Source organism: Gallus gallus, chromosome 34, assembly GCF_016699485.2.
Source record: "Gallus gallus isolate bGalGal1 chromosome 34, bGalGal1.mat.broiler.GRCg7b, whole genome shotgun sequence".
Lineage (NCBI taxonomy): Eukaryota > Metazoa > Chordata > Aves > Galliformes > Phasianidae > Gallus > Gallus gallus.
In genome coordinates, this window is record NC_052565.1 from 2,510,244 (window position 1) to 2,522,932 (window position 12,689).

Genomic DNA, 12,689 nt, shown 5'->3' on the forward strand with positions numbered 1-12,689 from the left:
AGTCACAGTCCCGTCCGCAGTCCTGATGTCTTTCGAGATGGTGTCGAATGAGCCAAAGGTGGGAATCCAGACCCCCTGCGAGTGGAAGAGAAAGCATGGGCTGCAGGGTTATGGGCCGGCTGGAGGAAGAGCTGGAGGGGGTCCCACGTAGGGACAGAGCTCAGAAGCCCTCTCCCGCTGCTCAGAGGCACCAGCGGGCAGGGCAGCGGGAGAGGCTTTGGGAAGGAGCTGCACAGTCCTCTCCCTCCCCTTGCCCTCCCAAATGCAGCACAGCAGTCAGGGCGGAAGCAGCCTGGTGGAATCCAGAGGCTTCCCGAGGCTGGGCTCGGCCCTGAGCTCGGAGCCCGCCTAGCACAAGCGATGCTGCCTTTGCAGGAAGCCCACGCTATGCACAGCAGAGCAATTTGGGCTGAGCTTCCTGCTTTGTGTGGAGGGGAAGAGTCAGAGGAACTGCAGGCTGAGCTGGACAGGGAGAGGAGGAAGACGACAGCCAACACACCTTCTGCACCAGGAGGTGCTCCTGTACGTAGGCGGCCACCGCATCCCAGACGGCAACTCGCTCTGGAGGGCAGAGGAAAAGCGGGTCACACTCTGCATCTGCCGCTTCCCGGCGCTCCTACTGCCTCGGGCCGGGAGGGAGGTGGCAGACGGAAAGTGTCGTTGCAGTCCCCAGCCCCACACGGAGACAGCCCCGAGCTGGTCCCCGTGCTGGGTCTCTCCCGCTCAGCGCCAAGATGGGCTGCAGCAGCGCTCCTGTGGTGGCTGTGGACCCGTGTACCTTCGGTGTTGGTGTCTGTCGCTCTGGAGGCACGCCTCGCTGCGGGGCCGGCCTCGCTCGTCCTGTTCCGCCTTGTGCCAGCGGGTTGCTCCGTGTTGGCGCCAGCCATGCCGGAGCTCATCCCTTCAGATGCGTCTGCTCTCGTCCAGATGCTCCTTCAGGGTGCAGGACCCACCACCGTGCACCGCCTTTATACCCCTCCCGGGTGGCCGTGTCACAAACGTTGCCGTGGCGACGCGGTGACAGCGTGGCCAGTGCTGGCCGTGGCCCATTATGACGCAGGACAGCAGCCTGCTGCCCGCCCCGAGTGGGAGTGCTGGCACCTCTCTGTTTTCTCTCTCTTCTTTTCTTTCCTCTCAGGATTGCGTTCCTCATTTCTCTTTAGTAGCCGTTGCCTAAATTGATCTTCAGGCAGTTGGCGCGGAAATCACAACTGTTCCAAAGTACCCTCTACCCGTAACGGTTATGATTTGTTGTTTCGAAAGTTGCCCGGCTTTGCCTGGAATGAGCCGATTCCTTGTCAGAAAGCTCCATCCATTACCCGGCATTGCTCCTCTGTGTCGCTGTGGTGACTCCATCGCGGCCGCCTAGCCCGGCCATCCGTGGGGCAGTGAGGCGCAAGTTGCGCTCTGTGAAGTCTGCGCTCTCCTTCCTTTTCAATGTCTGACATGAAGGCGGGGGCCCGGCAGCGGATTTCCAGGGGAGGAATGACATTTCATCATCCTCATCGAAAAGTGGGATGGAATCTCAACAAGAACCCCCGTCCCCTGGAAACAGCCAGTCAGAAGGGCACCCTTTGAGCTGGGAACTCCTCCCCAGCCCAGCTTTTCTTGTGAGACAGCTCCTGGCAACCCCCCAGCACCAAACCCAGCTCACCTGCTCGGCCTGCTCAGCCCAAGCTGTGCCCAGCTCACGCACACGCCACAGTGGTGCTTCGGACAGGCTCTCACAGGGTGATCTGTTCCAAGGAGGGCCCAGAGCTCAGTCCCCGCGTGCAGCACGCCCACCAGAGCACCAGCTCTGCTCACCAGCTGTGGCACAAACGCTCCCACCCCTGCAACACTTGTGACCTTAGTGTGCGCCCGCATCGCTTCCGTGCCTTCATCATAAGCAAAGGAAATGGACGCCTCCCAGATCCAAACTTTAGGAAACCAACACCAGGCTCACCCAATGGGGTTAACCAAAGTAAAATAACAGGGAAGCGAGGATGACTCTTGTGCAGCCCAATAAAAACCAGTAATGACCAATACGGCCTCATCGTGGTCAATGGAGTCCCAGAGGAACTAGTAGGATCCAGGCGTGCACACCAGTATGGGCCAGGAAAGACCAGGATGGACTCATAGTGGTCAGTAGACACCCATCGGAAGCCGTAGGAGCGCAAACCACTATTGACCCATAAAAAGCAGTAAGGACCAGCACGGCCTCGTAGTGCTCAATGGAGTCCCATAGGAATCAGTAGAAACCAATAGGAATGCACACCTGTATGCCTCTCTGGTTGAGGCTTTACGCCCCAGGGCCGATGTTGGCTTCCCGGACTATGGCTTTAGGCCCTGGGCCAGTGCCGGCCTCTCCGGCTGTGGACTTAGGCCCGGAGCTGGTGCTGGCCTCTTGTGCTGTGGCTGTGGCTTTAGGCCCCAAAGCTGGTGCCAGCCTCTTGGGCTGTGGCTTCAGGCCCCAAAGCTGGTGCCAGCCTCTTGGGCTGTGGCTTCACGCCCCAGGACTGGTTCTGCCCTTTTGGGCTGTGGCTTCAGGCCCCAGGGCCGGGGCTGCCCTCCTGGGCTGTGGCTGTGGCTTCAGGCCCTGGGACCAGTGCTGGTCTCTCTGGCTGCGGTGACAGCTTTAGGCCCCAGGGACGGTGCCAGCCTCTCTTGTGCTGTGCCTACAGTTTCAGGCCCTTGGGCCCTTGCTAACTAATTCTGTGAATGTCTTCTTGTTTTTCACTCCTTCTTGGACATGTGCAGAGTACAGTCAAGTCGTTTTGAATATCATTTCCTTTGTGGTGATTGGTCTGGTTTCTCATCTGAAGGCTTCAGACCTGCAATTCCAGGAGCTTCCTCCTTTGCAGTGTGCTATTGATAAGCAGAAGCCTTGCCCCCTTTCTACCAAACTCCTCCCAGGTCCTGCCTATTCCTTGTAAACCACTCCCCAGACTCCGCCTCTGAAGTAAGTGTTCCTCCTGTCTTTAATTTTTGAGCAGGGGACCCCCCCCGTACCGGCACAGGGGTCCCTCCTGTACAAGGACCATCCTAGGGTCTCTGCCTTCACTCAGGCCACTGCTGACCTTCCTGATTAGAGCTTCAGGCTCTGGGGCAGGTGCCGGTCTCTTGGGCTGAGTGTGTGGCTGTAGGTCCCAGGGCCGGTGCTGGCCTCTCTGGCAGTGGCTTTAGGTGCCAGGGAGCGCGCTGGCCTCTTGGGCTGGGGCTTCAGGCCCCAGGTCCAGCACCAGCCTCTCGGGCTGTGGCTTTAGGCTTTGGGGCCGATGCCAGACTGCCTGGCTGTGACTGTGGTTTCAGCCCCTGGCTGTAGGGCTATCCTGTTTAGACAAGAGGCCCGCAGTAAAAGGAGAACAGACTTAACAAACATCAAAGAAGCCATGGCCTCTACACAAGGTTGGATTGCCTCGCTCTGGGGATAGGTTGGGATGCAACAGGCAGGCATCAAGATACTCCCCTCTCTCCTCCTTCCAGGCTTATCTCTGTGCAAGGACGAGCAGATGTCCAGAAGCAATGATCTAGTATTGAGTGACCAAGTGTGAGAAGTTAATTAATTAGCAATACGTGCTTAGTTAGCAACAATTTCTGGTTAGTTGAGTGCCGGGAAGACTGTGAACCTGAAGTCCTCAGCCAATGAGGAACCAGGGAAGAAAGAGATAAGCGTCGAGTAATAGGGCATCAAAGACGTAAGGCTGTTTTCTGTGCGCTCTCCTGCTTGCAGGAGGCCCGCCATTGCAATTGCGAAGAAAATCTGCTTTTTCCGAGATACCGTTCTGATAAATTATTTGGCCCCGCCAACCCTTTTCCTACCGGCCCCGGGGCCAGTACTATTCTCTCTGGCTGTGTTTTTATGCCCCAGGGCTGTTGCCGGCCTCCAGCAATGGAGGGATGCAGCATAGTCCTCTCCATCCTCCTACCAAACTTATCTCTGTCCAAGGATGAGCAGGTGTCCAGGAAGAGAGAGATACCGTTCTCATAAAGTATTTGGATATTTCCAACAATTTGACCTCACTCTTCCCTTCCCCCTACGAAATCCACCAAGATCCCCCCCCAGACACCCTTTCCACCCCATAGAAGTCCCCTTTCCCCCTTCTCAGCTCCCCTACACAATGTCCCCCTCTACCTCCAGACCCCCTTTCCACCGCATGGAAGCCCCGCTCACCCTTTCCCCCCCCACAACTCCTTCTCTCAGCCCCCACAACCCCTTTCCACCCCCATAGAAGCCCCTCACAGCCCCCCAGCTTCCTCCTGCCAACCCCCTCTCCATCCCCAGACCCCCTTTCCTCCCAGTAGAGACCACATTCATCCCATTTCTCCCCCCTCACAACCCCCGTCCACTCCCAGACCCCCCTTGCTGCCCTACAGAAGCCCCATTCCCCCCTACCCCCCTCTCAACTCCCTACGTTCCCCTCCACAATGCCCCCCACAACCCCAGTTTCCCTTCACATCCACAGAAGCCTCTTTTCCCTCTTTTTCCACCCCACAACTCCTTCTCTCTGCCCCAGACCCTCTTTCCACCCCATAGAAGCCCCCCAGCACCCCCCCCAGTTTCTCCCTTTCACCCCTCCCTCCACCTCCAGACCCCTTTTCCACCCCACAGAAGCCCCGCTCACACCTTCCCCCTAGATTCTCCTCAACCCCCCTTTCCACTCCCAGACTTTCCTTCCACCCCATGGAAGCCCCGCTAACCCTTTTCTGCCCCCCACAACACCCCCTGTCTGGCACTGGAGTCATCCAGAAGGACCTGGAGATGTCCCTGAAGGGTCTTGGGTCCCCGGTATCCTTGCATTCATTCAGAAGGCGCTGAGGATGTCACAGAGAGGACGTGTAGGATCCAAGGGGTCCTCAGCTGGGTTCAAAGGGTCCTGTTGTCTTCTGCAAGGGTCTGGAGATGAGCCAGGGGGGCCCCAGGAGCTCCTGGAGTCCTCCAGAGGTCTCAAATGGGAATTTTGAGGACAACCCCACATAGTGGCACGTCCTCACTCTGCTTTGTCCCCACGGGACCACCCCCAAAACCTTCTGTTTCTACTAAAATAAATGCCACGTTGATTTCATTGTATTTTTTTTCCCAGCTTCCCTTCAGAAGTGGATGGTTCCCACCAAACCCCCGTGTAAAGCCCCACCCGGGGGAAACAACTCCCCCCAGGGCCACCGGGTGACACCAGGCCAACCGTCAGCGGTGCCACCACTGGAACAACCTCCTGTCCCTGAAGATTACACTGTCACTCTGTCACTGTAACCATGCAACTTGGCACCATCCCAACCCCTGTCTACCTTGAGAGCCCCATCAGCGTCCTACAGCTCCCTCCCAAGCTGGGAGGGAGTGCTGATCAGCCGGAGGGGAGAAAGGCACTACAGAGGGACGTGGAAAGGCTGGCTGGCTGGGCCACGGTAAACTGTATGAGTTTCAACAGGGCCAAGTGTTGGGTCCTGCATTTTGGTCACAAGAAGCCCAGGCAACCCTACAGGCTTGGGGAGGAGTGGCTGGAAAGCTGCCTGATGGAAAGTGACCTTGGTGTGCACTTGGACAGTCAGCTGAATACGAGCCAGCAGTGTGCCCAGGTGGCCAAGGCGGCCCATGGCATCCTGGCTTGGATCAGGAATGGTGTGGTGAGCAGCACTGGGGAAGATGTCCTGCCCCTGTACTCAGTGCTGGTGAGGCCTCACCTCGAGTGCTGTGTTCAGTTTTGGGCACCTCGGTACAGAAGGGAAACCGAGGTACTGGAGCAGGTCCAAAGGAGGGCTACAAGGCTGATGAAGGGCTTGTGAAGGGCCTGGGGCCCCCAGCATAAGAAAGACGCAGAGCTCTTGGAACGGGTCCAGAGGAGGGCCACTAAGATGACCACAGGGCTTTCTTCTCCTCTGAAGAAAGGCTGGGGGAACTGGGCTTGTTCAGCTTGGAGAAGAGAAGGCTCCAGGGAGACCTCATGGTGGCCTTCCAGTGCTGGAAGGGAGGGTGTAAACAGGAGGGGGAATGACATGGGTTGATAGCGATAGGACAAGGGGGAATGGTTTTAAAATGAGATGGGGGAGGTTTGGGTTAGACATGAGGAGGAAGTTTTTCACTCAGAAGGTGGTGACGCACCGGAACAACTTGCCCAGAGAGGCTGTGGACGCCCCATCCCCGGAGGCATTGAAGGCCAGGCTGGATGTGGCTCTGGGCAGCCTGGTCTAGTGGTTGGCCACCCTGCCCACGGCAGGGAGGTTGGAACCAGATGATCTTAGGGGTCCTTTTCAACCCAGGCTATTCCATGGTTCTGGGATGATTCCATGAAATACAGCCATCATATGCGCCCAGGGCCACGGGGTCTTGGAAGAGTCCCTTCGGCATCTGAAGGCACGGACTCAGGTGTGAATGATCCAAATTGTTTATTGCAGGTTCAAACATCCCCAAGTTCTCTCTTTCCCATTTTCCCACCCCCCTTTCCATGTCAAAAAATCATTTGACACAGTCACCCCTGGTCGACTCCTTAAGCGTGCATGCAGGAGCTTATCCATCGGTGTCACGAGTTGTTCGTAGCCACGTGCTCTTCCTCCACCCGGGGTCGTTATCATGCGGTGATCGTGCTTCTCGCATGACTCTTGTTTTTGTCTCCTGGAGGCGTCCTTTGTTCTCAGCATTCCTTTCTCATGCCGTTTATCTATCTTGTTCCGCAGCTTCTAGCGTGAATGTTCTTTCTTGAATCCAGCCCAGTCCCCACTGTCCCTCTACCTCTGCTTTTCTACAGGGAGCTGGCACCCAGGAATGGTGCAGATGGAGTTTTGCAGGCTCAGGGGCAGCTCTGTCTGTCCCGGGCACCCCATGCCCTGCTCAGCGTGGGTAGGGTGTTGGCGGCCTGCGGCGCGGGGCTTTGGACTTTGGAGGCGGACTCCTGGGAGACTCTGGTCTGTTGTGTATGGGTGGCAGCAAACCAGATCGGCTGGTGGAGGGCTCCTCAGGCAGGCTGCAGTCACGGTGAGACGGTGATGCCGCCGTCTCCTGAGGTTCTGCCTGTGCCGGCCTGTCCTTCGTGGCCATCTGCCTCTGCCTGAGTAGTTTGACAGAGTCACGTGGCAGAAACGGGTAGGGTGTTGGCGGCCTGCGGCGCGGGGCTGTGGTCCTTGGAGGCGGACTCCTGGGAGACTCTGGTCTGTTGCGTGTGGGTGGCAGCAAACCAGATCTGCAGGTGGAGGGCTCCTCAGGCAGGCTGCACTCATGGTGAGACGGTGATGCCGCCGTCTCCTGAGGTTCTGCCTGCGCCGGCCTGTCCTTCTTGGCCATCTGCCTCTGCCTGAGTAGTTTCACAGAGTCACGATGCAGTAACGGCGGCCGGAATGCATGGCCTTTGGTATCCCTGGACAGGCTGGACTCAGCTCTTAATGAATATCTCCTGTCTTTGATGCGAGATGCCACCTGCCTCCCGGCAACCTGAGGGTGCGAGGCCTTTGCTTTCCACATGGCCGCCGCTCCAGCCTCACGGTCCTCTCCCGCTCCTTGTTCATCTCCGCGGAACCGGACATGTTTTTTTCCCGTTGTTTGGCCCAGGTGTTCTTGGCCTTCGTTTCCTGCCTGGCCCTGCGGCTGCCAGGTCACCGGCTGCACGCGGGCTTCAGACGTTCTCAGGATCGCTGGCAGCGGACTGAAAAATCAGAGCAAGAGGGGTCTGCTTGAGTGGGTGATGGCTTTGGGGCCGCATCCTGCAACCCTGAGCCAGGACCCTTGGCTGCAACACGGCCTTCCCCACAGACAGCTCACCGGCTGCCCCGTGGCGCTCCTGAGATCCGGACAGGGGCCAGCCCTGTGAGCTGATCCCAGCCCAGAGCCTCCAGCCTCACCTGGACGAAAAGCTCTCCTGCTGTAAGCTTCTTCTGCTTCTTGAGCTTTGTCCAGCAGTGCTTGCAACGCTGAAGCGTCTGATGTACGTTGGCACTTCAGCAAACCTCACTGCAATCGGGAAGGCAGAAGACATTCACCTGAAGCCTTTGGCTCAGTGACAAGGGGCGCTCAGGGATTTCCCGTCACACGGTGGTTGCACGTGCCATGGGAAGGAGCTGGCAGCTGCTTTACCTTTCTTGCCCTGGACAAGAGGTGGCAAAGCCCCTTCTTTCTTTTGCTTCCCCTCACCATGGAGATCTCCGGAGGCCTTGCGGAATATCCTGGGCGGTGGTTTGGGTGCAACCTGCTTCTGAAACCTGTGCAGAAAGAGCAGACACCGGCGTGATGCAGTGCTCCGCCAATCCTTTTTGCTGGCCGTGATGTCTGCTCACAGCACATTTTCCTGCTGCGTTAAGGCCACTACTTTCTGGAGTCCTTAGCAGGGTCCCTTGGGGTAGGGCAAGGGGAAACAGTTTCAAAGGGAAAGAGGGAGGATTTAGATTGGATGTACGGAATAAGTTTTTGGCAGGAGGGTGTTGAGGCACCGGAACGTCTTGCCCAGGTGGTGGCTGCCCCGACGGTCGTTTGAGGTCAGGCTGCACCAGGCTCAGAGCAACCTCATCTGGCGGTAGGTGTCCCTGTTCCTTGCAGGATCGTGGGACTAGGTGCCCTTTCAGGGTTGCTTCAGGCTCAAATGATTCTGTGATTCTGTGCCATATCGTCACGGGCAGGACAGCCATGGACACAAGGAACAAGCACTACAGAATGAGAGCTGAGCAGCTGCATCAAGCAGCGGCTGCAGCCACAAACATACTCACATGGGGAAGACGACGAGGCGGCCAGAGTGCGTCAGGGAGGCCACCGGTGCCACCCGGGACACCAGCGTGTCCAGCAGCCAGGGGGCCTGCAGGGGAGGAACAGGGAGGTTGTGGGACATCCTTCTGATGGCTGAGGCCCTCAGGACTGGAGGAGCCCAAGGCAGGGGGAGCTGACACCACCGCAGCCCCTGCACAGCCCAAGCAGCTGGCCAGGTCCTGGTGGGCCATGTGCAGTCAGAGCAAGGGTCACGGGACTGCCCGGGCCATGGAGAAACCTCCAGCTCACCTTGAAAACAACTTTTCTGAATTTCTCCTTCCCGGAGAGCTTCTCAAGGAAGTCGTAATAGTATTTAATTCCAAAGCTCATTCCTTCAAAGAGGAGCACTCCTATGTCTTTCAGGACAAAGGCGACGTTCTCCCCATTCTTGAGGCAGTTGGAGAGGAGGGACACGGTGCTTTGGATGCAGGTCTTCCCTCTCTGCCAGGTCACATTGGCAGCGGCAGCCACCTCGCTGTATTTCAGGGTCTCCACCTCCCTATGGGCTGAAAAATGCGAGGGACAGAGTTGATCCTGCAGTCGCTTTTCCACAGGCGCTTGCTTCCCTACAAGTGCTTCTTGCGGCCATCAGCCAGCACGGCCCCCACCTCGGAGGGGGAGGGAGGTCTCCTTCTGAGAAGGGAGGCGGTGGCCTTCTTTGCCCCGTCCGTGAAGCCTGCAAGGGTTCAATCCCGCTCCTACCTGGCAGGGAGTCCTTGTCGGACCCGAGGTGGTGCATGGCTCTGAGGTTCCTGGCCAGCTGAAACACGGGCCACCGCAGAGTCACAGTCCCGTCCGCAGTCCTGATGTCTTTCGAGATGGTGTCGAATGAGCCAAAGGTGGGAATCCAGACCCCCTGCGAGTGGAAGAGAAAGCATGGGCTGCAGGGTTATGGGCCGGCTGGAGGAAGAGCTGGAGGGGGTCCCACGTAGGGACAGAGCTCAGAAGCCCTCTCCCGCTGCTCAGAGGCACCAGCGGGCAGGGCAGCGGGAGAGGCTTTGGGAAGGAGCTGCACAGTCCTCTCCCTCCCCTTGCCCTCCCAAATGCAGCACAGCAGTCAGGGCGGAAGCAGCCTGGTGGAATCCAGAGGCTTCCCGAGGCTGGGCTCGGCCCTGAGCTCGGAGCCCGCCTAGCACAAGCGATGCTGCCTTTGCAGGAAGCCCACGCTATGCACAGCAGAGCAATTTGGGCTGAGCTTCCTGCTTTGTGTGGAGGGGAAGAGTCAGAGGAACTGCAGGCTGAGCTGGACAGGGAGAGGAGGAAGACGACAGCCAACACACCTTCTGCACCAGGAGGTGCTCCTGTACGTAGGCGGCCACCGCATCCCAGACGGCAACTCGCTCTGGAGGGCAGAGGAAAAGCGGGTCACACTCTGCATCTGCCGCTTCCCGGCGCTCCTACTGCCTCGGGCCGGGAGGGAGGTGGCAGACGGAAAGTGTCGTTGCAGTCCCCAGCCCCACACGGAGACAGCCCCGAGCTGGTCCCCGTGCTGGGTCTCTCCCGCTCAGCGCCAAGATGGGCTGCAGCAGCGCTCCTGTGGTGGCTGTGGACCCGTGTACCTTCGGTGTTGGTGTCTGTCGCTCTGGAGGCACGCCTCGCTGCGGGGCCGGCCTCGCTCGTCCTGTTCCGCCTTGTGCCAGCGGGTTGCTCCGTGTTGGCGCCAGCCATGCCGGAGCTCATCCCTTCAGATGCGTCTGCTCTCGTCCAGATGCTCCTTCAGGGTGCAGGACCCACCACCGTGCACCGCCTTTATACCCCTCCCGGGTGGCCGTGTCACAAACGTTGCCGTGGCGACGCGGTGACAGCGTGGCCAGTGCTGGCCGTGGCCCATTATGACGCAGGACAGCAGCCTGCTGCCCGCCCCGAGTGGGAGTGCTGGCACCTCTCTGTTTTCTCTCTCTTCTTTTCTTTCCTCTCAGGATTGCGTTCCTCATTTCTCTTTAGTAGCCGTTGCCTAAATTGATCTTCAGGCAGTTGGCGCGGAAATCACAACTGTTCCAAAGTACCCTCTACCCGTAACGGTTATGATTTGTTGTTTCGAAAGTTGCCCGGCTTTGCCTGGAATGAGCCGATTCCTTGTCAGAAAGCTCCATCCATTACCCGGCATTGCTCCTCTGTGTCGCTGTGGTGACTCCATCGCGGCCGCCTAGCCCGGCCATCCGTGGGGCAGTGAGGCGCAAGTTGCGCTCTGTGAAGTCTGCGCTCTCCTTCCTTTTCAATGTCTGACATGAAGGCGGGGGCCCGGCAGCGGATTTCCAGGGGAGGAATGACATTTCATCATCCTCATCGAAAAGTGGGATGGAATCTCAACAAGAACCCCCGTCCCCTGGAAACAGCCAGTCAGAAGGGCACCCTTTGAGCTGGGAACTCCTCCCCAGCCCAGCTTTTCTTGTGAGACAGCTCCTGGCAACCCCCCAGCACCAAACCCAGCTCACCTGCTCGGCCTGCTCAGCCCAAGCTGTGCCCAGCTCACGCACACGCCGCAGTGGTGCTTCCAACAGGCTCTCACAGGGTGATCTGTTCCAAGGACGGCCCAGAGCTCAGTCCCCGCGTGCAGCACGCCCACCAGAGCACCAGCTCTGCTCACCAGCTGTGGCACAAACGCTCCCACCCCTGCAACACTTGTGACCTTAGTGTGCGCCCGCATCGCTTCCGTGCCTTCATCATAAGCAAAGGAAATGGACGCCTCCCAGATCCAAACTTTAGGAAACCAACACCAGGCTCACCCAATGGGGTTAACCAAAGTAAAATAACAGGGAAGCGAGGATGACTCTTGTGCAGCCCAATAAAAACCAGTAATGACCAATACGGCCTCATCGTGGTCAATGGAGTCCCAGAGGAACTAGTAGGATCCAGGCGTGCACACCAGTATGGGCCAGGAAAGACCAGGATGGACTCATAGTGGTCAGTAGACACCCATCGGAAGCCGTAGGAGCGCAAACCACTATTGACCCATAAAAAGCAGTAAGGACCAGCACGGCCTCGTAGTGCTCAATGGAGTCCCATAGGAATCAGTAGAAACCAATAGGAATGCACACCTGTATGCCTCTCTGGTTGAGGCTTTACGCCCCAGGGCCGATGTTGGCTTCCCGGACTATGGCTTTAGGCCCTGGGCCAGTGCCGGCCTCTCCGGCTGTGGACTTAGGCCCGGAGCTGGTGCTGGCCTCTTGTGCTGTGGCTGTGGCTTTAGGCCCCAAAGCTGGTGCCAGCCTCTTGGGCTGTGGCTTCAGGCCCCAAAGCTGGTGCCAGCCTCTTGGGCTGTGGCTTCACGCCCCAGGACTGGTTCTGCCCTTTTGGGCTGTGGCTTCAGGCCCCAGGGCCGGGGCTGCCCTCCTGGGCTGTGGCTGTGGCTTCAGGCCCTGGGACCAGTGCTGGTCTCTCTGGCTGCGGTGACAGCTTTAGGCCCCAGGGACGGTGCCAGCCTCTCTTGTGCTGTGCCTACAGTTTCAGGCCCTTGGGCCCTTGCTAACTAATTCTGTGAATGTCTTCTTGTTTTTCACTCCTTCTTGGACATGTGCAGAGTACAGTCAAGTCGTTTTGAATATCATTTCCTTTGTGGTGATTGGTCTGGTTTCTCATCTGAAGGCTTCAGACCTGCAATTCCAGGAGCTTCCTCCTTTGCAGTGTGCTATTGATAAGCAGAAGCCTTGCCCCCTTTCTACCAAACTCCTCCCAGGTCCTGCCTATTCCTTGTAAACCACTCCCCAGACTCCGCCTCTGAAGTAAGTGTTCCTCCTGTCTTTAATTTCCGAGCAGGGGACCCCCCCCTGTACCGGTACAGGGGTCCCTCCTGTACAAGGACCATCCTAGGGTCTCTGCCTTCACTCAGGCCACTGCTGACCTTCCTGATTAGAGCTTCAGGCTCTGGGGCAGGTGCCGGTCTCTTGGGCTGAGTGTGTGGCTGTAGGTCCCAGGGCCGGTGCTGGCCTCTCTGGCAGTGGCTTTAGGCGCCAGGGAGTGCGCTGGCCTCTTGGGCTGGGGCTTCAGG